At 46.8% G+C, this 23,740-nt stretch overlaps 17 non-coding genes across 17 annotated transcripts; 9 read left to right on the top strand and 8 right to left on the bottom strand.

Moving 5' to 3' along the window:
- Positions 1 to 765: 765 nt before the first annotated feature.
- TRNAG-GCC (transfer RNA glycine (anticodon GCC)) lies at positions 766 to 836 on the top strand. The gene has a single exon. It is a non-coding gene; the product is annotated as a tRNA-Gly (tRNA).
- A 1,550-nt stretch (positions 837 to 2,386) lies between these two features.
- TRNAG-GCC (transfer RNA glycine (anticodon GCC)) lies at positions 2,387 to 2,457 on the top strand. Its single transcript has one exon. It is a non-coding gene; the product is annotated as a tRNA-Gly (tRNA).
- A 1,343-nt stretch (positions 2,458 to 3,800) lies between these two features.
- TRNAK-CUU (transfer RNA lysine (anticodon CUU)) lies at positions 3,801 to 3,873 on the bottom strand. The gene has a single exon. It is a non-coding gene; the product is annotated as a tRNA-Lys (tRNA).
- A 134-nt stretch (positions 3,874 to 4,007) lies between these two features.
- On the top strand, positions 4,008 to 4,078 carry TRNAG-GCC (transfer RNA glycine (anticodon GCC)). The gene has a single exon. It is a non-coding gene; the product is annotated as a tRNA-Gly (tRNA).
- A 1,344-nt stretch (positions 4,079 to 5,422) lies between these two features.
- TRNAK-CUU (transfer RNA lysine (anticodon CUU)) lies at positions 5,423 to 5,495 on the bottom strand. The gene has a single exon. It is a non-coding gene; the product is annotated as a tRNA-Lys (tRNA).
- A 134-nt stretch (positions 5,496 to 5,629) lies between these two features.
- TRNAG-GCC (transfer RNA glycine (anticodon GCC)) lies at positions 5,630 to 5,700 on the top strand. The gene has a single exon. It is a non-coding gene; the product is annotated as a tRNA-Gly (tRNA).
- A 1,345-nt stretch (positions 5,701 to 7,045) lies between these two features.
- On the bottom strand, positions 7,046 to 7,118 carry TRNAK-CUU (transfer RNA lysine (anticodon CUU)). Its single transcript has one exon. It is a non-coding gene; the product is annotated as a tRNA-Lys (tRNA).
- Positions 7,119 to 7,252: 134 nt separating this feature from the next.
- On the top strand, positions 7,253 to 7,323 carry TRNAG-GCC (transfer RNA glycine (anticodon GCC)). Its single transcript has one exon. It is a non-coding gene; the product is annotated as a tRNA-Gly (tRNA).
- Positions 7,324 to 8,666: 1,343 nt separating this feature from the next.
- TRNAK-CUU (transfer RNA lysine (anticodon CUU)) lies at positions 8,667 to 8,739 on the bottom strand. Its single transcript has one exon. It is a non-coding gene; the product is annotated as a tRNA-Lys (tRNA).
- Positions 8,740 to 8,873: 134 nt separating this feature from the next.
- Positions 8,874 to 8,944, top strand: TRNAG-GCC (transfer RNA glycine (anticodon GCC)). Its single transcript has one exon. It is a non-coding gene; the product is annotated as a tRNA-Gly (tRNA).
- A 1,343-nt stretch (positions 8,945 to 10,287) lies between these two features.
- On the bottom strand, positions 10,288 to 10,360 carry TRNAK-CUU (transfer RNA lysine (anticodon CUU)). Its single transcript has one exon. It is a non-coding gene; the product is annotated as a tRNA-Lys (tRNA).
- Positions 10,361 to 10,494: 134 nt separating this feature from the next.
- On the top strand, positions 10,495 to 10,565 carry TRNAG-GCC (transfer RNA glycine (anticodon GCC)). Its single transcript has one exon. It is a non-coding gene; the product is annotated as a tRNA-Gly (tRNA).
- Positions 10,566 to 11,909: 1,344 nt separating this feature from the next.
- TRNAK-CUU (transfer RNA lysine (anticodon CUU)) lies at positions 11,910 to 11,982 on the bottom strand. The gene has a single exon. It is a non-coding gene; the product is annotated as a tRNA-Lys (tRNA).
- A 134-nt stretch (positions 11,983 to 12,116) lies between these two features.
- TRNAG-GCC (transfer RNA glycine (anticodon GCC)) lies at positions 12,117 to 12,187 on the top strand. Its single transcript has one exon. It is a non-coding gene; the product is annotated as a tRNA-Gly (tRNA).
- A 1,866-nt stretch (positions 12,188 to 14,053) lies between these two features.
- Positions 14,054 to 14,126, bottom strand: TRNAK-CUU (transfer RNA lysine (anticodon CUU)). The gene has a single exon. It is a non-coding gene; the product is annotated as a tRNA-Lys (tRNA).
- A 4,790-nt stretch (positions 14,127 to 18,916) lies between these two features.
- Positions 18,917 to 18,989, bottom strand: TRNAK-CUU (transfer RNA lysine (anticodon CUU)). The gene has a single exon. It is a non-coding gene; the product is annotated as a tRNA-Lys (tRNA).
- A 134-nt stretch (positions 18,990 to 19,123) lies between these two features.
- Positions 19,124 to 19,194, top strand: TRNAS-GCU (transfer RNA serine (anticodon GCU)). The gene has a single exon. It is a non-coding gene; the product is annotated as a tRNA-Ser (tRNA).
- The last annotated feature ends 4,546 nt before the right edge of the window (positions 19,195 to 23,740 follow it).

Here is a 23,740-nt window from a genome sequence, read left to right as displayed (position 1 = left end):
CAATGCCTGTCAGATAGATGGGTCGAACAGATGATTTCCGGCAGGTCCGATCTGATTTCCGATCGTTTTTCTGATGGATTTGCATAGTAGTGATCGGAAATCCGAACGGAAATCCGATCGTGTCTGTCGGAAAGGATCTATCGGCCCATCTATCTGATGGGGAATTGCATGGTGTGCACCAGGCATACGAGAATGAGTATCTTTCAGGTGGTTGTTCCTTGTCAAGTGATTGATTGTAAGTCTCTCCTTGACAAAAGGACTGGAGTAAAGCCAACGGAAATCTGGGAAAAGCAGATAAGAAAAGTAGTATAGGAAAGATGAGTAAGATTGTAAGAAGGAGTGTTTTTCTCTTTCTTGGGGTGGTGAAGCACTTTTGCTGAAAAGTTGTTAAAAGAGGTTGTGTGAGTAAAAGTGAAGGGGAAAGCTGAGATGACATTTTCGTTTGTTAGCAAAGGGAGTGGGGAGTGGCATGTGAAAGAGGAAGTGATGGCCTGGTGATGGTTTGTAATCGTTTTGGTGGAGCTCTGCCTAGTAGAAAGTAAAAGGAGAAGCTTTGATCGCCCAACATGGGGCTCGAACCCACGACCCTGAGATTAAGAGTCTTATGCTCTACCGACTGAGCTAGCCGAGCTTGCTTGCTTGAGCTGAAATGTCAAAAATTGCAAAATGGCGCCAGCCTCACCTTTGCCATCCGCACAGAAGAAGGCAATCTTGTATGGCCTGATTTGGCTGGCCACGTTTTTCAGCACCGAGCAACAGGGCAAGGCATTGGTGGTTCAGTGGTAGAATTCTCGCCTGCCACGCGGGAGGCCCGGGTTCGATTCCCGGCCAATGCAAATGCTAGGATTTTGGCACACCTCCACACTTTGCACTTCTCAAGCTTAAGACATCTCTGCAGGCCAGAAGCCATTTAAGGACATTTGCAAGAGTCACCGTGGCACTTGGCCACAGTGCTGGCTGACAGTCGAGAAGAGGGACCCTAGTACCCAGCAAACATGACTCTAAGACACACAAGTTAAAGCAGCCTTGGGACACTTGCGTGCCCAAAGGCCTTGCATGTCTTCTAGCAGTGCCAGTGACGTGCAGCATCTCTCCCTCTCCAGTACTCACCTATTAGGCTTCTTTTTAACTGTCTAGAAAAGCCTCGGAAATGCCAAGTCAGCAGCATCTGCTCATCTGGTGTTGTTTTACAACTTTTTGCCTTGTTGTCTTTGCACTCTACTCAGGGCCTTGCTCAAATTTGGAGCGTTCTCTCTAGGCCCTCATTCATTCTACTTTTGTCCTGAGTTTTCTCACAGTAGATGTTGAGATGTTGTGTCAGCTTACCTACAACTTGCTTTCCCAGCACCTAGCAATTAAGAAAACATACTAAAAGTACAGAAAAAAAAGTAGTAACAAACTTAAGTCAAATGAAAGCAACCACTTTTTTTGCTTGCCGGGACTGAAAGGCTTTTTGGTTTGTAACTTTTGTTGGGAAGTACCTCATCTAAAAACAAGTTAAGGGAAAGAGCAACTTCCTTTTTTTCAATCCTCTCAGCTAAATCTCAGGCCGTGTGCAGAGTGCCCTCCTCATACTGCTATGTGAGCACCTTTGGAGTGCAAAGCCTAATACACACCATACCAATGCCTGTCAGATAGATGGGTCGAACAGATGATTTCCGGCAGGTCCGATCTGATTTCCGATCGTTTTTCTGATGGATTTGCATAGTAGTGATCGGAAATCCGAACGGAAATCCGATCGTGTCTGTCGGAAAGGATCTATCGGCCCATCTATCTGATGGGGAATTGCATGGTGTGCACCAGGCATACGAGAATGAGTATCTTTCAGGTGGTTGTTCCTTGTCAAGTGATTGATTGTAAGTCTCTCCTTGACAAAAGGACTGGAGTAAAGCCAACGGAAATCTGGGAAAAGCAGATAAGAAAAGTAGTATAGGAAAGATGAGTAAGATTGTAAGAAGGAGTGTTTTTCTCTTTCTTGGGGTGGTGAAGCACTTTTGCTGAAAAGTTGTTAAAAGAGGTTGTGTGAGTAAAAGTGAAGGGGAAAGCTGAGATGACATTTTCGTTTGTTAGCAAAGGGAGTGGGGAGTGGCATGTGAAAGAGGAAGTGATGGCCTGGTGATGGTTTGTAATCGTTTTGGAGGAGCTCTGCCTAGTAGAAAGTAAAAGGAGAAGCTTTGATCGCCCAACGTGGGGCTCGAACCCACGAGCCTGAGATTAAGAGTCTCATGCTCTACCGACTGAGCTAGCCGGGCTTGCTTGCTTGAGCTGAAATGTCAAAAATTGCAAAATGGCGCCAGCCTCACCTTTGCCATCCGCACAGAAGAAGGCAATCTTGTATGGCCTGATTTGGCTGGCCACGTTTTTCAGCACCGAGCAACAGGGCAAGGCATTGGTGGTTCAGTGGTAGAATTCTCGCCTGCCACGCGGGAGGCCCGGGTTCGATTCCCGGCCAATGCAAATGCAAGGATTTTGGCACACCTCCACACTTTGCACTTCTCAAGCTTAAGACATCTCTGCAGGCCAGAAGCCATTTAAGGACATTTGCAAGAGTCACCGTGGCACTTGGCCACAGTGCTGGCTGACAGTCGAGAAGAGGGACCCTAGTACCCAGCAAAAATGACTCTAAGACACACAAGTTAAAGCAGCCTTGGGACACTTGCGTGCCCAAAGGCCTTGCATGTCTTCTAGCAGTGCCAGTGACGTGCAGCATCTCTCCCTCTCCAGTACTCACCTATTAGGCTTCTTTTTAACTGTCTAGAAAAGCCTCGGAAATGCCAAGTCAGCAGCATCTGCTCATCTGGTGTTGTTTTACAACTTTTTGCCTTGTTGTCTTTGCACTCTACTCAGGGCCTTGCTCAAATTTGGAGCGTTCTCTCTAGGCCCTCATTCATTCTACTTTTGTCCTGAGTTTTCTCACAGTAGATGTTGAGATGTTGTGTCAGCTTACCTACAACTTGCTTTCCCAGCACCTAGCAATTAAGAAAACATACTAAAAGTACAGAAAAAAAAGTAGTAACAAACTTAAGTCAAATGAAAGCAACCACTTTGTTTGCTTGCCGGGACTGAAAGGCTTTTTGGTTTGTAACTTTTGTTGGGAAGTACCTCATCTAAAAACAAGTTAAGGGAAAGAGCAACTTCCTTTTTTTCAATCCTCTCAGCTAAATCTCAGGCCGTGTGCAGAGTGCCCTCCTCATACTGCTATGTGAGCACCTTTGGAGTGCAAAGCCTAATACACACCATACTAATGCCTGTCAGATAGATGGGTCGAACAGATGATTTCTGGCAGGTCCGATCTGATTTCCGATCGTTTTTCTGATGGATTTGCATAGTAGTGATCGGAAATCCGAACGGAAATCCGATCGTGTCTGTCGGAAAGGATCTATCGGCCCATCTATCTGATGGGGAATTGCATGGTGTGCACCAGGCATACGAGAATGAGTATCTTTCAGGTGGTTGTTCCTTGTCAAGTGATTGATTGTAAGTCTCTCCTTGACAAAAGGACTGGAGTAAAGCCAACGGAAATCTGGGAAAAGCAGATAAGAAAAGTAGTATAGGAAAGATGAGTAAGATTGTAAGAAGGAGTGTTTTTCTCTTTCTTGGGGTGGTGAAGCACTTTTGCTGAAAAGTTGTTAAAAGAGGTTGTGTGAGTAAAAGTGAAGGGGAAAGCTGAGATGACATTTTCGTTTGTTAGCAAAGGGAGTGGGGAGTGGCATGTGAAAGAGGAGGTGATGGCCTGGTGATGGTTTGTAATCGTTTTGGAGGAGCTCTGCCTAGTAGAAAGTAAAAGGAGAAGCTTTGATCGCCCAACGTGGGGCTCGAACCCACGACCCTGAGATTAAGAGTCTCATGCTCTACCGACTGAGCTAGCCAGGCTTGCTTGCTTAAGCTGAAATGTCAAAAATTGCAAAATGGCGCCAGCCTCACCTTTGCCATCCGCACAGAAGAAGGCAATCTTGTATGGCCTGATTTGGCTGGCCATGTTTTTCAGCACCGAGCAACAGGGCAAGGCATTGGTGGTTCAGTGGTAGAATTCTCGCCTGCCACGCGGGAGGCCCGGGTTCGATTCCCGGCCAATGCAAATGCTAGGATTTTGGCACACCTCCACACTTTGCACTTCTCAAGCTTAAGACATCTCTGCAGGCCAGAAGCCATTTAAGGACATTTGCAAGAGTCACCGTGGCACTTGGCCACAGTGCTGGCTGACAGTCGAGAAGAGGGACCCTAGTACCCAGCAAACATGACTCTAAGACACACAAGTTAAAGCAGCCTTGGGACACTTGCGTGCCCAAAGGCCTTGCATGTCTTCTAGCAGTGCCAGTGACGTGCAGCATCTCTCCCTCTCCAGTACTCACCTATTAGGCTTCTTTTTAACTGTCTAGAAAAGCCTCGGAAATGCCAAGTCAGCAGCATCTGCTCATCTGGTGTTGTTTTACAACTTTTTGCCTTGTTGTCTTTGCACTCTACTCAGGGCCTTGCTCAAATTTGGAGCGTTCTCTCTAGGCCCTCATTCATTCTACTTTTGTCCTGAGTTTTCTCACAGTACATGTTGAGATGTTGTGTCAGCTTACCTACAACTTGCTTTCCCAGCACCTAGCAATTAAGAAAACATACTAAAAGTACAGAAAAAAAAAGTAGTAACAAACTTAAGTCAAATGAAAGCAACCACTTTTTTTGCTTGCCGGGACTGAAAGGCTTTTTGGTTTGTAACTTTTGTTGGGAAGTACCTCATCTAAAAACAAGTTAAGGGAAAGAGCAACTTCCTTTTTTTCAATCCTCTCAGCTAAATCTCAGGCCGTGTGCAGAGTGCCCTCCTCATACTGCTATGTGAGCACCTTTGGAGTGCAAAGCCTAATACACACCATACCAATGCCTGTCAGATAGATGGGTCGAACAGATGATTTCCGGCAGGTCCGATCTGATTTCCGATCGTTTTTCTGATGGATTTGCATAGTAGTGATCGGAAATCCGAACGGAAATCCGATCGTGTCTGTCGGAAAGGATCTATCGGCCCATCTATCTGATGGGGAATTGCATGGTGTGCACCAGGCATACGAGAATGAGTATCTTTCAGGTGGTTGTTCCTTGTCAAGTGATTGATTGTAAGTCTCTCCTTGACAAAAGGACTGGAGTAAAGCCAACGGAAATCTGGGAAAAGCAGATAAGAAAAGTAGTATAGGAAAGATGAGTAAGATTGTAAGAAGGAGTGTTTTTCTCTTTCTTGGGGTGGTGAAGCACTTTTGCTGAAAAGTTGTTAAAAGAGGTTGTGTGAGTAAAAGTGAAGGGGAAAGCTGAGATGACATTTTCGTTTGTTAGCAAAGGGAGTGGGGAGTGGCATGTGAAAGAGGAAGTGATGGCCTGGTGATGGTTTGTAATCGTTTTGGAGGAGCTCTGCCTAGTAGAAAGTAAAAGGAGAAGCTTTGATCGCCCAACGTGGGGCTCGAACCCACGACCCTGAGATTAAGAGTCTCATGCTCTACCGACTGAGCTAGCCGGGCTTGCTTGCTTGAGCTGAAATGTCAAAAATTGCAAAATGGCGCCAGCCTCACCTTTGCCATCCGCACAGAAGAAGGCAATCTTGTATGGCCTGATTTGGCTGGCCACGTTTTTCAGCACCGAGCAACAGGGCAAGGCATTGGTGGTTCAGTGGTAGAATTCTCGCCTGCCACGCGGGAGGCCCGGGTTCGATTCCCGGCCAATGCAAATGCTAGGATTTTGGCACACCTCCACACTTTGCACTTCTCAAGCTTAAGACATCTCTGCAGGCCAGAAGCCATTTAAGGACATTTGCAAGAGTCACCGTGGCACTTGGCCACAGTGCTGGCTGACAGTCGAGAAGAGGGACCCTAGTACCCAGCAAACATGACTCTAAGACACACAAGTTAAAGCAGCCTTGGGACACTTGCGTGCCCAAAGGCCTTGCATGTCTTCTAGCAGTGCCAGTGACGTGCAGCATCTCTCCCTCTCCAGTACTCACCTATTAGGCTTCTTTTTAACTGTCTAGAAAAGCCTCGGAAATGCCAAGTCAGCAGCATCTGCTCATCTGGTGTTGTTTTACAACTTTTTGCCTTGTTGTCTTTGCACTCTACTCAGGGCCTTGCTCAAATTTGGAGCGTTCTCTCTAGGCCCTCATTCATTCTACTTTTGTCCTGAGTTTTCTCACAGTACATGTTGAGATGTTGTGTCAGCTTACCTACAACTTGCTTTCCCAGCACCTAGCAATTAAGAAAACATACTAAAAGTACAGAAAAAAAAAAGTAGTAACAAACTTAAGTCAAATGAAAGCAACCACTTTTTTTGCTTGCCGGGACTGAAAGGCTTTTTGGTTTGTAACTTTTGTTGGGAAGTACCTCATCTAAAAACAAGTTAAGGGAAAGAGCAACTTCCTTTTTTTCAATCCTCTCAGCTAAATCTCAGGCCGTGTGCAGAGTGCCCTCCTCATACTGCTATGTGAGCACCTTTGGAGTGCAAAGCCTAATACACACCATACCAATGCCTGTCAGATAGATGGGTCGAACAGATGATTTCCGGCAGGTCCGATCTGATTTCCGATCGTTTTTCTGATGGATTTGCATAGTAGTGATCGGAAATCCGAACGGAAATCCGATCGTGTCTGTCGGAAAGGATCTATCGGCCCATCTATCTGATGGGGAATTGCATGGTGTGCACCAGGCATACGAGAATGAGTATCTTTCAGGTGGTTGTTCCTTGTCAAGTGATTGATTGTAAGTCTCTCCTTGACAAAAGGACTGGAGTAAAGCCAACGGAAATCTGGGAAAAGCAGATAAGAAAAGTAGTATAGGAAAGATGAGTAAGATTGTAAGAAGGAGTGTTTTTCTCTTTCTTGGGGTGGTGAAGCACTTTTGCTGAAAAGTTGTTAAAAGAGGTTGTGTGAGTAAAAGTGAAGGGGAAAGCTGAGATGACATTTTCGTTTGTTAGCAAAGGGAGTGGGGAGTGGCATGTGAAAGAGGAAGTGATGGCCTGGTGATGGTTTGTAATCGTTTTGGAGGAGCTCTGCCTAGTAGAAAGTAAAAGGAGAAGCTTTGATCGCCCAACGTGGGGCTCGAACCCACGACCCTGAGATTAAGAGTCTCATGCTCTACCGACTGAGCTAGCCGGGCTTGCTTGCTTGAGCTGAAATGTCAAAAATTGCAAAATGGCGCCAGCCTCACCTTTGCCATCCGCACAGAAGAAGGCAATCTTGTATGGCCTGATTTGGCTGGCCACGTTTTTCAGCACCGAGCAACAGGGCAAGGCATTGGTGGTTCAGTGGTAGAATTCTCGCCTGCCACGCGGGAGGCCCGGGTTCGATTCCCGGCCAATGCAAATGCTAGGATTTTGGCACACCTCCACACTTTGCACTTCTCAAGCTTAAGACATCTCTGCAGGCCAGAAGCCATTTAAGGACATTTGCAAGAGTCACCGTGGCACTTGGCCACAGTGCTGGCTGACAGTCGAGAAGAGGGACCCTAGTACCCAGCAAACATGACTCTAAGACACACAAGTTAAAGCAGCCTTGGGACACTTGCGTGCCCAAAGGCCTTGCATGTCTTCTAGCAGTGCCAGTGACGTGCAGCATCTCTCCCTCTCCAGTACTCACCTATTAGGCTTCTTTTTAACTGTCTAGAAAAGCCTCGGAAATGCCAAGTCAGCAGCATCTGCTCATCTGGTGTTGTTTTACAACTTTTTGCCTTGTTGTCTTTGCACTCTACTCAGGGCCTTGCTCAAATTTGGAGCGTTCTCTCTAGGCCCTCATTCATTCTACTTTTGTCCTGAGTTTTCTCACAGTAGATGTTGAGATGTTGTGTCAGCTTACCTACAACTTGCTTTCCCAGCACCTAGCAATTAAGAAAACATACTAAAAGTACAGAAAAAAAAGTAGTAACAAACTTAAGTCAAATGAAAGCAACCACTTTTTTTGCTTGCCGGGACTGAAAGGCTTTTTGGTTTGTAACTTTTGTTGGGAAGTACCTCATCTAAAAACAAGTTAAGGGAAAGAGCAACTTCCTTTTTTTCAATCCTCTCAGCTAAATCTCAGGCCGTGTGCAGAGTGCCCTCCTCATACTGCTATGTGAGCACCTTTGGAGTGCAAAGCCTAATACACACCATACCAATGCCTGTCAGATAGATGGGTCGAACAGATGATTTCCGGCAGGTCCGATCTGATTTCCGATCGTTTTTCTGATGGATTTGCATAGTAGTGATCGGAAATCCGAACGGAAATCCGATCGTGTCTGTCGGAAAGGATCTATCGGCCCATCTATCTGATGGGGAATTGCATGGTGTGCACCAGGCATACGAGAATGAGTATCTTTCAGGTGGTTGTTCCTTGTCAAGTGATTGATTGTAAGTCTCTCCTTGACAAAAGGACTGGAGTAAAGCCAACGGAAATCTGGGAAAAGCAGATAAGAAAAGTAGTATAGGAAAGATGAGTAAGATTGTAAGAAGGAGTGTTTTTCTCTTTCTTGGGGTGGTGAAGCACTTTTGCTGAAAAGTTGTTAAAAGAGGTTGTGTGAGTAAAAGTGAAGGGGAAAGCTGAGATGACATTTTCGTTTGTTAGCAAAGGGAGTGGGGAGTGGCATGTGAAAGAGGAAGTGATGGCCTGGTGATGGTTTGTAATCGTTTTGGAGGAGCTCTGCCTAGTAGAAAGTAAAAGGAGAAGCTTTGATCGCCCAACGTGGGGCTTGAACCCACGACCCTGAGATTAAGAGTCTCATGCTCTACCGACTGAGCTAGCCAGGCTTGCTTGCTTGAGCTGAAATGTCAAAAATTGCAAAATGGCGCCAGCCTCACCTTTGCCATCCGCACAGAAGAAGGCAATCTTGTATGGCCTGATTTGGCTGGCCACGTTTTTCAGCACCGAGCAACAGGGCAAGGCATTGGTGGTTCAGTGGTAGAATTCTCGCCTGCCACGCGGGAGGCCTGGGTTCGATTCCCGGCCAATGCAAATGCTAGGATTTTGGCACACCTCCACACTTTGCACTTCTCAAGCTTAAGACATCTCTGCAGGCCAGAAGCCATTTAAGGACATTTGCAAGAGTCACCGTGGCACTTGGCCACAGTGCTGGCTGACAGTCGAGAAGAGGGACCCTAGTACCCAGCAAACATGACTCTAAGACACACAAGTTAAAGCAGCCTTGGGACACTTGCGTGCCCAAAGGCCTTGCATGTCTTCTAGCAGTGCCAGTGACGTGCAGCATCTCTCCCTCTCCAGTACTCACCTATTAGGCTTCTTTTTAACTGTCTAGAAAAGCCTCGGAAATGCCAAGTCAGCAGCATCTGCTCATCTGGTGTTGTTTTACAACTTTTTGCCTTGTTGTCTTTGCACTCTACTCAGGGCCTTGCTCAAATTTGGAGCGTTCTCTCTAGGCCCTCATTCATTCTACTTTTGTCCTGAGTTTTCTCACAGTACATGTTGAGATGTTGTGTCAGCTTACCTACAACTTGCTTTCCCAGCACCTAGCAATTAAGAAAACATACTAAAAGTACAGAAAAAAAAGTAGTAACAAACTTAAGTCAAATGAAAGCAACCACTTTTTTTGCTTGCCGGGACTGAAAGGCTTTTTGGTTTGTAACTTTTGTTGGGAAGTACCTCATCTAAAAACAAGTTAAGGGAAAGAGCAACTTCCTTTTTTTCAATCCTCTCAGCTAAATCTCAGGCCGTGTGCAGAGTGCCCTCCTCATACTGCTATGTGAGCACCTTTGGAGTGCAAAGCCTAATACACACCATACCAATGCCTGTCAGATAGATGGGTCGAACAGATGATTTCCGGCAGGTCCGATCTGATTTCCGATCGTTTTTCTGATGGATTTGCATAGTAGTGATCGGAAATCCGAACGGAAATCCGATCGTGTCTGTCGGAAAGGATCTATCGGCCCATCTATCTGATGGGGAATTGCATGGTGTGCACCAGGCATACGAGAATGAGTATCTTTCAGGTGGTTGTTCCTTGTCAAGTGATTGATTGTAAGTCTCTCCTTGACAAAAGGACTGGAGTAAAGCCAACGGAAATCTGGGAAAAGCAGATAAGAAAAGTAGTATAGGAAAGATGAGTAAGATTGTAAGAAGGAGTGTTTTTCTCTTTCTTGGGGTGGTGAAGCACTTTTGCTGAAAAGTTGTTAAAAGAGGTTGTGTGAGTAAAAGTGAAGGGGAAAGCTGAGATGACATTTTCGTTTGTTAGCAAAGGGAGTGGGGAGTGGCATGTGAAAGAGGAAGTGATGGCCTGGTGATGGTTTGTAATCGTTTTGGAGGAGCTCTGCCTAGTAGAAAGTAAAAGGAGAAGCTTTGATCGCCCAACGTGGGGCTCGAACCCACGACCCTGAGATTAAGAGTCTCATGCTCTACCGACTGAGCTAGCCAGGCTTGCTTGCTTGAGCTGAAATGTCAAAAATTGCAAAATGGCGCCAGCCTCACCTTTGCCATCCGCACAGAAGAAGGCAATCTTGTATGGCCTGATTTGGCTGGCCACGTTTTTCAGCACCGAGCAACAGGGCAAGGCATTGGTGGTTCAGTGGTAGAATTCTCGCCTGCCACGCGGGAGTCCCGGGTTCGATTCCCGGCCAATGCAAATGCTAGGATTTTGGCACACCTCCACACTTTGCACTTCTCAAGCTTAAGACATCTCTGCAGGCCAGAAGCCATTTAAGGACATTTGCAAGAGTCACCGTGGCACTTGGCCACAGTGCTGGCTGACAGTCGAGAAGAGGGACCCTAGTACCCAGCAAACATGACTCTAAGACACACAAGTTAAAGCAGCCTTGGGACACTTGCGTGCCCAAAGGCCTTGCATGTCTTCTAGCAGTGCCAGTGACGTGCAGCATCTCTCCCTCTCCAGTACTCACCTATTAGGCTTCTTTTTAACTGTCTAGAAAAGCCTCGGAAATGCCAAGTCAGCAGCATCTGCTCATCTGGTGTTGTTTTACAACTTTTTGCCTTGTTGTCTTTGCACTCTACTCAGGGCCTTGCTCAAATTTGGAGCGTTCTCTCTAGGCCCTCATTCATTCTACTTTTGTCCTGAGTTTTCTTACAGTAGATGTTGAGATGTTGTGTCAGCTTACCTACAACTTGCTTTCCCAGCACCTAGCAATTAAGAAAACATACTAAAAGTACAGAAAAAAAAAGTAGTAACAAACTTAAGTCAAATGAAAGCAACCACTTTTTTTGCTTGCCGGGACTGAAAGGCTTTTTGGTTTGTAACTTTTGTTGGGAAGTACCTCATCTAAAAACAAGTTAAGGGAAAGAGCAACTTCCTTTTTTTCAATCCTCTCAGCTAAATCTCAGGCCGTGTGCAGAGTGCCCTCCTCATACTGCTATGTGAGCACCTTTGGAGTGCAAAGCCTAATACACACCATACCAATGCCTGTCAGATAGATGGGTCGAACAGATGATTTCCGGCAGGTCCGATCTGATTTCCGATCGTTTTTCTGATGGATTTGCATAGTAGTGATCGGAAATCCGAACGGAAATCCGATCGTGTCTGTCGGAAAGGATCTATCGGCCCATCTATCTGATGGGGAATTGCATGGTGTGCACCAGGCATACGAGAATGAGTATCTTTCAGGTGGTTGTTCCTTGTCAAGTGATTGATTGTAAGTCTCTCCTTGACAAAAGGACTGGAGTAAAGCCAACGGAAATCTGGGAAAAGCAGATAAGAAAAGTAGTATAGGAAAGATGAGTAAGATTGTAAGAAGGAGTGTTTTTCTCTTTCTTGGGGTGGTGAAGCACTTTTGCTGAAAAGTTGTTAAAAGAGGTTGTGTGAGTAAAAGTGAAGGGGAAAGCTGAGATGACATTTTCGTTTGTTAGCAAAGGGAGTGGGGAGTGGCATGTGAAAGAGGAAGTGATGGCCTGGTGATGGTTTGTAATCGTTTTGGAGGAGCTCTGCCTAGTAGAAAGTAAAAGGAGAAGCTTTGATCGCCCAACGTGGGGCTCGAACCCACGACCCTGAGATTAAGAGTCTCATGCTCTACCGACTGAGCTAGCCGGGCTTGCTTGCTTGAGCTGAAATGTCAAAAATTGCAAAATGGCGCCAGCCTCACCTTTGCCATCCGCACAGAAGAAGGCAATCTTGTATGGCCTGATTTGGCTGGCCACGTTTTTCAGCACCGAGCAACAGGGCAAGGCATTGGTGGTTCAGTGGTAGAATTCTCGCCTGCCACGCGGGAGCCCTGGGTTCGATTCCCGGCCAATGCAAATGCTAGGATTTTGGCACACCTCCACACTTTGCACTTCTCAAGCTTAAGACATCTCTGCAGGCCAGAAGCCATTTAAGGACATTTGCAAGAGTCACCGTGGCACTTGGCCACAGTGCTGGCTGACAGTCGAGAAGAGGGACCCTAGTACCCAGCAAACATGACTCTAAGACACACAAGTTAAAGCAGCCTTGGGACACTTGCGTGCCCAAAGGCCTTGCATGTCTTCTAGCAGTGCCAGTGATGTGCAGCATCTCTCCCTCTCCAGTACTCACCTATTAGGCTTCTTTTTAACTGTCTAGAAAAGCCTCGGAAATGCCAAGTCAGCAGCATCTGCTCATCTGGTGTTGTTTTACAACTTTTTGCCTTGTTGTCTTTGCACTCTACTCAGGGCCTTGCTCAAATTTGGAGCGTTCTCTCTAGGCCCTCATTCATTCTACTTTTGTCCTGAGTTTTCTCACAGTAGATGTTGAGATGTTGTGTCAGCTTACCTACAACTTGCTTTCCCAGCACCTAGCAATTAAGAAAACATACTAAAAGTACAGAAAAAAAAGTAGTAACAAACTTAAAGGGACTCCGAGCTCAGCGAAAAAAGTAAAGTTGTACTCACCAGGGTCTTTCTCCAGCCCAGTGCTGGTCGGGAGGTCCCACGCCGGCGTCCTGGCTCCTCTCCTTCACCCCGCTCCGGTATGGCTGACAGGCCGCAGCCCGGGCGACACTCGGTGGAGTGTCGGGCTGCAGCTTCCGCGTATGACGCGGATTACGTCACACGCCGGCCGCCTCGCGTCATCACGGCGGCCGGCGTGAAAGTACTGCGCATGCGCGATTAAAGCGCGCATGCGCAGTACTTTCACGCCGGCCGCCGTGATGACGCGAGGCGGCCGGCGTGTGACGTAATCCGCGTCATACGCGGAAGCTGCAGCCCGACACTCCACCGAGTGTCGCCCGGGCTGCGGCCTGTCAGCCATACCGGAGCGGGGTGAAGGAGAGGAGCCAGGACGCCGGCGTGGGACCTCCCGACCAGCACTGGGCTGGAGAAAGACCCTGGTGAGTACAACTTTACTTTTTTTGCTAAGCTCGGAGTCCCTTTAAGTCAAATGAAAGCAACCACTTTTTTTGCTTGCCGGGACTGAAAGGCTTTTTGGTTTGTAACTTTTGTTGGGAAGTACCTCATCTAAAAACAAGTTAAGGGAAAGAGCAACTTCCTTTTTTTCAATCCTCTCAGCTAAATCTCAGGCCGTGTGCAGAGTGCCCTCCTCATACTGCTATGTGAGCACCTTTGGAGTGCAAAGCCTAATACACACCATACCAATGCCTGTCAGATAGATGGGTCGAACAGATGATTCCCGGCAGGTCCGATCTGATTTCCGATCGTTTTTCTGATGGATTTGCATAGTAGTGATCGGAAATCCGAACGGAAATCCGATCGTGTCTGTCGGAAAGGATCTATCGGCCCATCTATCTGATGGGGAATTGCATGGTGTGCACCAGGCATACGAGAATGAGTATCTTTCAGGTGGTTGTTCCTTGTCAAGTGATTGATTGTAAGTCTCTCCTTGACAAAAGGACTGGAGTAAAGCCAACGGAAATCTGGGAAAAGCAGATAAGAAAAGTAGTATAGGAAAGATGAGTAAGATTGTAAGAAGGAGTGTTTTTCTCTTTCTTGGGGTGGTGAAGCACTTTTGCTGAAAAGTTGTTAAAAGAGGTTGTGTGAGTAAAAGTGAAGGGGAAAGCTGAGATGACATTTTCGTTTGTTAGCAAAGGGAGTGGGGAGTGGCATGTGAAAGAGGAAGTGATGGCCTGGTGATGGTTTGTAATCGTTTTGGAGGAGCTCTGCCTAGTAGAAAGTAAAAGGAGAAGCTTTGATCGCCCAACGTGGGGCTCGAACCCACGACCCTGAGATTAAGAGTCTCATGCTCTACCGACTGAGCTAGCCGGGCTTGCTTGCTTGAGCTGAAATGTCAAAAATTGCAAAATGGCGCCAGCCTCACCTTTGCCATCCGCACAGAAGAAGGCAATCTTGTATGGCCTGATTTGGCTGGCCACGTTTTTCAGCACCGAGCAACAGGGCAAGGCATTGGTGGTTCAGTGGTAGAATTCTCGCCTGCCACGCGGGAGGCCCGGGTTCGATTCCTGGCCAATGCAAATGCTAGGATTTTGGCACACCTCCACACTTTGCACTTCTCAAGCTTAAGACATCTCTGCAGGCCAGAAGCCATTTAAGGACATTTGCAAGAGTCACCGTGGCACTTGGCCAAAGTGCTGGCTGACAGTCGAGAAGAGGGACCCTAGTACCCAGCAAACATGACTCTAAGACACACAAGTTAAAGCAGCCTTGGGACACTTGCGTGCCCAAAGGCCTTGCATGTCTTCTAGCAGTGCCAGTGATGTGCAGCATCTCTCCCTCTCCAGTACTCACCTATTAGGCTTCTTTTTAACTGTCTAGAAAAGCCTCGGAAATGCCAAGTCAGCAGCATCTGCTCATCTGGTGTTGTTTTACAACTTTTTGCCTTGTTGTCTTTGCACTCTACTCAGGGCCTTGCTCAAATTTGGAGCGTTCTCTCTAGGCCCTCATTCATTCTACTTTTGTCCTGAGTTTTCTCACAGTAGATGTTGAGATGTTGTGTCAGCTTACCTACAACTTGCTTTCCCAGCACCTAGCAATTAAGAAAACATACTAAAAGTACAGAAAAAAAAGTAGTAACAAACTTAAGTCAAATGAAAGCAACCACTTTTTTTGCTTGCCGGGACTGAAAGGCTTTTTGGTTTGTAACTTTTGTTGGGAAGTACCTCATCTAAAAACAAGTTAAGGGAAAGAGCAACTTCCTTTTTTTCAATCCTCTCAGCTAAATCTCAGGCCGTGTGCAGAGTGCCCTCCTCATACTGCTATGTGAGCACCTTTGGAGTGCAAAGCCTAATACACACCATACCAATGCCTGTCAGATAGATGGGTCGAACAGATGATTTCCGGCAGGTCCGATCTGATTTCCGATCGTTTTTCTGATGGATTTGCATAGTAGTGATCGGAAATCCGAACGGAAATCCGATCGTGTCTGTCGGAAAGGATCTATCGGCCCATCTATCTGATGGGGAATTGCATGGTGTGCACCAGGCATACGAGAATGAGTATCTTTCAGGTGGTTGTTCCTTGTCAAGTGATTGATTGTAAGTCTCTCCTTGACAAAAGGACTGGAGTAAAGCCAACGGAAATCTGGGAAAAGCAGATAAGAAAAGTAGTATAGGAAAGATGAGTAAGATTGTAAGAAGGAGTGTTTTTCTCTTTCTTGGGGTGGTGAAGCACTTTTGCTGAAAAGTTGTTAAAAGAGGTTGTGTGAGTAAAAGTGAAGGGGAAAGCTGAGATGACATTTTCGTTTGTTAGCAAAGGGAGTGGGGAGTGGCATGTGAAAGAGGAAGTGATGGCCTGGTGATGGTTTGTAATCGTTTTGGAGGAGCTCTGCCTAGTAGAAAGTAAAAGGAGAAGCTTTGATCGCTCAACGTGGGGCTCGAACCCACGACCCTGAGATTAAGAGTCTCATGCTCTACCGACTGAGCTAGCCGGGCTTGCTTGCTTGAGCTGAAATGTCAAAAATTGCAAAATGGCGCCAGCCTCACCTTTGCCATCCGCACAGAAGAAGGCAATCTTGTATGGCCTGATTTGGCTGGCCACGTTTTTCAGCACCGAGCAACAGGGCAAGGCATTGGTGGTTCAGTGGAAGTATTCTCGCCTGCCACGCGGGAGGCCTGGGTTCGATTCCCGGCCAATGCAAATGCTAGGATTTTGGCACACCTCCACACTTTGCACTTCTCAAGCTTAAGACATCTCTGCAGGCCAGAAGCCATTTAAGGACATTTGCAAGAGTCACCGTGGCACTTGGCCACAGTGCTGGCTGACAGTCGAGAAGAGGGACCCTAGTACCCAGCAAACATGACTCTAAGACACACAAGTTAAAGCAGCCTTGGGACACTTGCGTGCCCAAAGGCCTTGCATGTCTTCTAGCAGTGCCAGTGACGTGCAGAATCTCTCCCTCTCCAGTACTCACCTATTAGGCTTCTTTTTAACTGTCTAGAAAAGCCTCGGAAATGCCAAGTCAGCAGCTTCTGCTCATCTGGTGTTGTTTTACAACTTTTTGCCTTGTTGTCTTTGCACTCTACTCAGGGCCTTGCTCAAATTTGGAGCGTTCTCTCTAGGCCCTCATTCATTCTACTTTTGTCCTGAGTTTTCTCACAGTAGATGTTGAGATGTTGTGTCAGCTTACCTACAACTTGCTTTCCCAGCACCTAGCAATTAAGAAAACATACTAAAAGTACAGAAAAAAAAGTAGTAACAAACTTAAGTCAAATGAAAGCAACCACTTTTTTTGCTTGCCGGGACTGAAAGGATTTTTGGTTTGTAACTTTTGTTGGGAAGTACCTCATCTAAAAACAAGTTAAGGGAAAGAGCAACTTCCTTTTTTTCAATCCTCTCAGCTAAATCTCAGGCCGTGTGCAGAGTGCCCTCCTCATACTGCTATGTGAGCACCTTTGGAGGGCAAAGCCTAATACACACCATACCAATGCCTGTCAGATAGATGGGTCGAACAGATGATTTCCGGCAGGTCCGATCTGATTTCCGATCGTTTTTCTGATGGATTTGCATAGTAGTGATCGGAAATCCGAACGGAAATCCGATCGTGTCTGTCGGAAAGGATCTATCGGCCCATCTATCTGATGGGGAATTGCATGGTGTGCACCAGGCATACGAGAATGAGTATCTTTCAGGTGGTTGTTCCTTGTCAAGTGATTGATTGTAAGTCTCTCCTTGACAAAAGGACTGGAGTAAAGCCAACGGAAATCTGGGAAAAGCAGATAAGAAAAGTAGTATAGGAAAGATGAGTAAGATTGTAAGAAGGAGTGTTTTTCTCTTTCTTGGGGTGGTGAAGCACTTTTGCTGAAAAGTTGTTAAAAGAGGTTGTGTGAGTAAAAGTGAAGGGGAAAGCTGAGATGACATTTTTGTTTGTTAGCAAAGGGAGTGGGGAGTGGCATGTGAAAGAGGAAGTGATGGCCTGGTGATGGTTTGTAATCGTTTTGGAGGAGCTCTGCCTAGTAGAAAGTAAAAGGAGAAGCTTTGATCGCTCAACGTGGGGCTCGAACCCACGACCCTGAGATTAAGAGTCTCATGCTCTACCGACTGAGCTAGCCGGGCTTGCTTGCTTGAGCTGAAATGTCAAAAATTGCAAAATGGCGCCAGCCTCACCTTTGCCATCCGCACAGAAGAAGGCAATCTTGTATGGCCTGATTTGGCTGGCCACGTTTTTCAGCACCGAGCAACAGGGCAAGGCATTGGTGGTTCAGTGGAAGAATTCTCGCCTGCCACGCGGGAGGCCTGGGTTCGATTCCCGGCCAATGCAAATGCTAGGATTTTGGCACACCTCCACACTTTGCACTTCTCAAGCTTAAGACATCTCTGCAGGCCAGAAGCCATTTAAGGACATTTGCAAGAGTCACCGTGGCACTTGGCCACAGTGCTGGCTGACAGTCGAGAAGAGGGACCCTAGTACCCAGCAAACATGACTCTAAGACACACAAGTTAAAGCAGCCTTGGGACACTTGCGTGCCCAAAGGCCTTGCATGTCTTCTAGCAGTGCCAGTGACGTGCAGAATCTCTCCCTCTCCAGTACTCACCTATTAGGCTTCTTTTTAACTGTCTAGAAAAGCCTCGGAAATGCCAAGTCAGCAGCTTCTGCTCATCTGGTGTTGTTTTACAACTTTTTGCCTTGTTGTCTTTGCACTCTACTCAGGGCCTTGCTCAAATTTGGAGCGTTCTCTCTAGGCCCTCATTCATTCTACTTTTGTCCTGAGTTTTCTCACAGTAGATGTTGAGATGTTGTGTCAGCTTACCTACAACTTGCTTTCCCAGCACCTAGCAATTAAGAAAACATACTAAAAGTACAGAAAAAAAAGTAGTAACAAACTTAAGTCAAATGAAAGCAACCACTTTTTTTGCTTGCCGGGACTGAAAGGATTTTTGGTTTGTAACTTTTGTTGGGAAGTACCTCATCTAAAAACAAGTTAAGGGAAAGAGCAACTTCCTTTTTTTCAATCCTCTCAGCTAAATCTCAGGCCGTGTGCAGAGTGCCCTCCTCATACTGCTATGTGAGCACCTTTGGAGTGCAAAGCCTAATACACACCATACCAATGCCTGTCAGATAGATGGGTCGAACAGATGATTTCCGGCAGGTCCGATCTGATTTCCGATCGTTTTTCTGATGGATTTGCATAGTAGTGATCGGAAATCCGAACGGAAATCCGATCGTGTCTGTCGGAAAGGATCTATCGGCCCATCTATCTGATGGGGAATTGCATGGTGTGCACCAGGCATACGAGAATGAGTATCTTTCAGGTGGTTGTTCCTTGTCAAGTGATTGATTGTAAGTCTCTCCTTGACAAAAGGACTGGAGTAAAGCCAACGGAAATCTGGGAAAAGCAGATAAGAAAAGTAGTATAGGAAAGATGAGTAAGATTGTAAGAAGGAGTGTTTTTCTCTTTCTTGGGGTGGTGAAGCACTTTTGCTGAAAAGTTGTTAAAAGAGGTTGTGTGAGTAAAAGTGAAGGGGAAAGCTGAGATGACATTTTCGTTTGTTAGCAAAGGGAGTGGGGAGTGGCATGTGAAAGAGGAAGTGATGGCCTGGTGATGGTTTGTAATCGTTTTGGAGGAGCTCTGCCTAGTAGAAAGTAAAAGGAGAAGCTTTGATCGCCCAACGTGGGGCTCGAACCCACGACCCTGAGATTAAGAGTCTCATACTCTACCGACTGAGCTAGCCGGGCTTGCTTGCTTGAGCTGAAATGTCAAAAATTGCAAAATGGCGCCAGCCTCACCTTTGCCATCCGCACAGAAGAAGGCAATCTTGTATGGCCTGATTTGGCTGGCCACGTTTTTCAGCACCGAGCAACAGGGCAAGGCATTGGTGGTTCAGTGGTAGAATTCTCGCCTGCTACGCGGGAGGCCTGGGTTCGATTCCCGGCCAATGCAAATGCTAGGATTTTGGCACACCTCCACACTTTGCACTTCTCAAGCTTAAGACATCTCTGCAGGCCAGAAGCCATTTAAGGACATTTGCAAGAGTCACCGTGGCACTTGGCCACAGTGCTGGCTGACAGTCGAGAAGAGGGACACTAGTACCCAGCAAACATGACTCTAAGACACACAAGTTAAAGCAGCCTTGGGACACTTGCGTGCCCAAAGGCCTTGCATGTCTTCTAGCAGTGCCAGTGACGTGCAGCATCTCTCCCTCTCCAGTACTCACCTATTAGGCTTCTTTTTTTTTTTTTTTTTTTTCCAATAAATTTTTATTGAATTTTATAACAGTACAGCTTATCGTTGAGAGTAATAACAGTTTAGATAACAATTGTAGATTTGAAACTACTGATAATTAGCATGTGGTATAACATTGTAACAGAATCTAATAATATAACAGAGTATGACAGTGGATTATTAAAGTAAGATAATAATGATTTAGTTGGAGAGATAACCTTTGATTGTTCTCAACCAGGGTCTGGGGTTGCTGAGGAACTAATGAGGGGTTTTAGTAGTTTGAGTAATGGTGTACGGTGAGAGGGAAAGGTGTGTCCTGACTGTCAGACCTTAGTAATGATAGTTTGTAGAGGGGGTTATTATTATTGGCTGCAGGGGCAAAGCCATCTACCTGCAGCTTGCTCTAAGGGAGGGAGGGGGCTTTAGATGGTTGATTGGCTCATAGTGGGCTTTGAAAGTGAGTAAGGAATTACTCGGTCGTTTGATAGAGCTGGTTGAGGATGATGAGGTGTCTTGGTGGTATACCAGGGAAGTAGGACTAGGTATACCCATGGGTAGACATGAGAAGGGGAAGGGAAGGGGAGGGGGAGGGAACCAGGGGAAGGGGTTTTAAACGACTGTATATAGTAACTAAAGTTCAAAAGAGAACAGAAACGAAAGAAATTTTTAGCAACATTAACAAGAGATGTCTGTTGGAAGTAGTCACCATGTATAAAATAACCTGGCCTCCTGTATTTCAGGTCTGTCTGTTGTAGTAGGCTTTAATGTTGTTTTGTTTTGCCTTTATAGGTTTGATAGGTCTAAATGAGATATTGTGTGAAGGGATTTGTTTGTATCTTGATTTTTCTTGAAGATGAGTTCAAGCTTTAAATTGTTGAGGGCAAGTGCCCTTATTTTTGGGAGGGGAGGGATTATGGGGGAGCCCCATTGTTGTAGGAGAGCTTGTCTGGTAGCACAGATTAAGTGGGAGATTGAGGTGCGGGAAGTTGCTGGGAATGAGTTAATTCCTATGTGGAGCAATGCAAGCTCAGGGGGGATTATAAATTCATATCCCAGAATTTGTTCTATTAATTTCCTTATTTTACCCCATAAAATTTGCGCTGGGGGGCACTCCCATAATATGTGTAAGAGAGAACCTGTGGATTTGCAGTTCCTCCAGCATAGGTTAGAGTTTTGGGGAGCAAATTTGGAGAGGGAGATTGGAGTTAAGTACCAATTCAGGGTGATTTTTTGGAGAGTTTCCCAGTGTAGGATGTTGGAGGAGGTCTTAGTGATGGTGTAGTTGGCTTTAATTATTTGGTTGATGTCTATGTCATAACCTATTTCTTTTGACCAGTGAGATGCGTACTTTTGAAGGGGGTTGGGATTAGTGTGTATGAGGAAATCATACCAAAATGAAATACCTTTTTTTGAGCTGCAGGTCGGAGTGAAGATGAGCATGCAGTGATCTGGGCAGAGAGGGGATTGTGATCTGTTTCTTGGGGAAGAGGTGCGAGAGTTGGGCGTATTTAAAGAAGTCCTCTTTTGGGAGTTTATATTGGGACTCTAGTTTTGGAAATGATTTGATAGTATTATCTTCCAGCAGGTTGTTAATGAGATTGATGCCTGCTTTGGACCAAGTTTTGGTGGAGAGATTGGGGATATAGTACTGGAGTAAGGAGATTGGAATTTTTAGTTGGATGTGATCAGGATTAGGGGATTGGGTGGAGCAGACGGTTTTCCATACTTTTATGGTGGCGGTCATAGAGGGAAGTTGGGGTAAAGAATAGGGTAGGTTTAATGCGATTGCTGAGAGTAGTGTTGGGTGAACATCTAGATGTTCGGGTTCGGGCCGAACAGGCCGAACATGGCCGCGATGTTCGGGTGTTCGACCCGAACTTCGAACATAATGGAAGTCAATGGGGACCCGAACTTTTGTGGTTTGTAAAGCCTCCTTACATGCTACATACCCCAAATTTACAGGGTATGTGCACCTTGGGAGTGGGTACAAGAGGAAAAAAAAATTTAGCAAAAAGAGCTTATAGTTTTTGAGAAAATCGATTTTAAAGTTTCAAAGGGAAAACTGTCTTTTAAATGCGGGAAATGTCTGTTTTCTTTGCACAGGTAACATGCTTTTTGTCGGCATGCAGTCATAAATGTAATACATATAAGAGGTTCCAGGAAAAGGGACCGGTAATGCTAACCCAGCAGCAGCACACGTGATGGAACAGGAGGAGGGTGGCGCAGGAGGAGAAGGCCACGCTTTGAGACACAACAACCCAGGCCTTGCATGAGGACAAGAAGCGTGCGGATAGCATGCTTTGTACCACCATGCAGTCATAAATGTAATAAAGATAAGTGGTTCAATAAACAGGGACCACGCGGCAACGCTAACCCAGCAGCAGCACACGTGATGGAACAGGAGGAGGCGCAGGAGGAGAAGGCCACGCTTTGTGAGACACAACAACCCAGGCCTTGCATGAGGACAAAAAGCGTGCGGATAGCATGCTTTGTACCGCCATGTAGTCATAAATGTAATAAAGATAAGAGGTTCCATAAACAGGGACCGGCAACGGTAACCCAGCAGCAGCAGCAGCAGCAGCAGCACACGTGATGGAACAGGAGGAGGCGCAGGAGGAGAAGGCCACGCTTTGTGAGACACAACAACCCAGGCCTTGCATGAGGACAAAAAGCGTGCGGATAGCATGCTTTGTACCGCCATGTAGTCATAAATGTAATAAAGATAAGAGGTTCCATAAACAGGGACCGGCAACGGTAACCCAGCAGCAGCAGCAGCAGCAGCAGCAGCACACGTGATGGAACAGGAGGAGGCGCAGGAGGAGAAGGCCACGCTTTGTGAGACACAACAACCCAGGCCTTGCATGAGGACAAAAAGCGTGCGGATATAGCAGCAATGCTTTTTGCCGCCATGCAGTCATAAATGTAATACAGATGAGAGGTTCAATAAACAGGGACCGGAAACGCTAAACCATCCCAGATGTTCATCGGTCATGTTACTTGGTTGGGGTCCAGGAGTGTTGCGTAGTCGTTTCCAATCCAGGATTGATTCATTTTAATTTGAGTCAGACGGTCTGCATTTTCTGTGGAGAGGCGGATACGCCGATCTGTGATGATGCCTCCGGCAGCACTGAAACAGCGTTCCGACATAACGCTGGCTGCCGGGCAAGCCAGCACCTCTATTGTGTACATTGCCAGTTTGTGCCAGGTGTCTAGCTTCATGCCCGGTTTCAGGTCCAGCGGTGCCAGCCACAAATCCGTCTGTTCCTTTATTCCCCTCCAAATTTCCTCCCCTGTGTGCTGCTTATCCCCAAGGCAGATCAGCTTCAGCAACGCTTGCTGACGCATGCCAACAGCTGTGCTGCACTGCTTCCACGATCCTACTGCTGCTGGTGCTGGGTTAGCATTTCCGGATGAGGTACAGCTTTGAGATGCGTTGGAGGAGAAGGAGTCAGAGAGGTAGGTGCTGCTGTTGTTATCCAGCTGTTTGCGGCGTGGGCAACACCCGCGCCGTAGCAGGTGAGGAATCGCTGCCAGGCTCCACAAGGTTCACCCAGTGCGCGGTAAGGGAGATGTATCGACCCTGGCCGAACGCACTCGTCCAGGTGTCAGTGGTGAGGTGAACCTTGCAGGCAACGGCATTCTTCAAGCTTCGGGTTATTTAGCTGACCACGTGCTCATGCAACTCAGGCACTGCAGAGCGCGCAAAGTGGTAGCGGCTGGGAACCACGTAACGTGGGATGGCCACTGACATCATGCCCTTGAAGCTGTTTGTCTCCACCACTCGATATGGCAGCATTTCGCAGGCCAGAAGCTTGGCTATGCTGGCTGGCTGTTACTGCCACGGCCCGGGGGTCATTTGCTGGCAATTTCCTCTTGTGCTCAAACATCTCAGAGACAGACAACTCAACCGTAGCGCTGCACACCGAAGGGCTGTTGGTTGTTGTGTTTGATGAACACTGGGAGACCTCAAGAGCACTAGTCCGGAAAGTGACAGTGTCAGCATCGTCTGATGTTTGTGAATGTTGTGAACCACGCAATGGCTGGGCTACTGCTGCTGCTGAGGCGGGTCTGGTGGTGAGTCTGGTGAACCCAAGGGAGGCAGTGTTGCTGGTGGTACCCTGTCCTGCCGCGTTTGCCCACAGAGTGGGATGTTTGGATAGAATGTGGCGGCTCATGCTGGTGGTGGAGAGGTTGTTAATACTTTTCCCCCTGCTCAGGCGGGTCTTGCACACCTTGCAAATCGCCATGGTAACATCCTCAGTGC

The sequence above is a fragment of the Hyperolius riggenbachi genome, chromosome 4 (genome assembly GCF_040937935.1).
Source record: "Hyperolius riggenbachi isolate aHypRig1 chromosome 4, aHypRig1.pri, whole genome shotgun sequence".
Classification (NCBI taxonomy): domain Eukaryota; kingdom Metazoa; phylum Chordata; class Amphibia; order Anura; family Hyperoliidae; genus Hyperolius; species Hyperolius riggenbachi.
Note: the sequence above shows the minus strand (reverse complement) of the source record. Positions and strands in the feature narration are given on the sequence as shown.